At 28.2% G+C, this 880-nt stretch overlaps 1 pseudogene; it reads right to left on the bottom strand.

Annotated features, from left to right (window-relative positions):
• Positions 1-428: 428 nt before the first annotated feature.
• On the bottom strand, positions 429-525 carry LOC122122193 (annotated as a pseudogene).
• Positions 526-880: the final 355 nt, after the last annotated feature.

Raw genomic sequence — 880 nt, 5'->3', positions numbered from 1 at the left:
GTATGTCTGGTCATTGTCTGAAAATAGTATAGTATAAAATATTCTATATTCTATGTTTGTATAACGTCCATAATCTATTTTATTCTTCCTAGATATACTCTGAATTCTATATTGTTTTATAATATATAGGTTCTTTAGTGTGTCCTTTCAGATTGCATTCCAGATAGAAACAGTTTAAGATTCCTTTTTTTCCTTATACTTATATATACGTCCTTATACTATTTTATTTCTTTGGGAGAAAATGACAAAGTTGTCTAATTTCAAAAGATTTGTAAAGATTATGCTATGTAAAGGCCTTTCTAAGGTGAAGATTTTAAACATTGATGTCAAACTAACATTTAATTATACTAATTACATTTATTGTTACATTTGTAATTTTGTAATCAACTTTTTAATAACTGTTTTTCATTTCTTGCATCTGAAGAATGAAAAATATGGAATACTTCGCAAATTTTCATATCATTCTTGAGCAAGAGCCATGTTAATCTCTGTATTGTAATTTGGGTATACGTGTTGCTAAAGCATGTAATATCCTTTAAATTTAAGTAGTTAATGATGCAATCTTTATACAGGCTTATATTATCGGGTACCTATTGGTAACAAAGAAACCTTATTGTTCCTAACAATGCTATTGATCTTATTTCCCTATAATTCTGTGAATACTGGAAAAAATTATATTGTTCAGTCAATTGCTCACATTTGCAATATTTTTGTCAATCATTATGTTAAGTCTTTTTAATTTGGGATTTGATTGTACTTTCAAGAATTTATAGGTAGGTCTAAAGGTGATGGCTGTTTCAAGTACTTATTTATCCAACTGAGTTAGCTTTGTGGAGCTAATGGATTCCAAGTAAGCCTTGCTTAAGAGCTACTTCTAAAC

This window comes from Dipodomys spectabilis, unplaced genomic scaffold (assembly GCF_019054845.1).
Source record: "Dipodomys spectabilis isolate Male_0828 unplaced genomic scaffold, ASM1905484v1 ptg000206l, whole genome shotgun sequence".
Classification (NCBI taxonomy): domain Eukaryota; kingdom Metazoa; phylum Chordata; class Mammalia; order Rodentia; family Heteromyidae; genus Dipodomys; species Dipodomys spectabilis.
The sequence above is the reverse complement of the archived record's forward strand: the minus strand, read 5'-3'. Positions and strand labels throughout refer to the sequence as shown.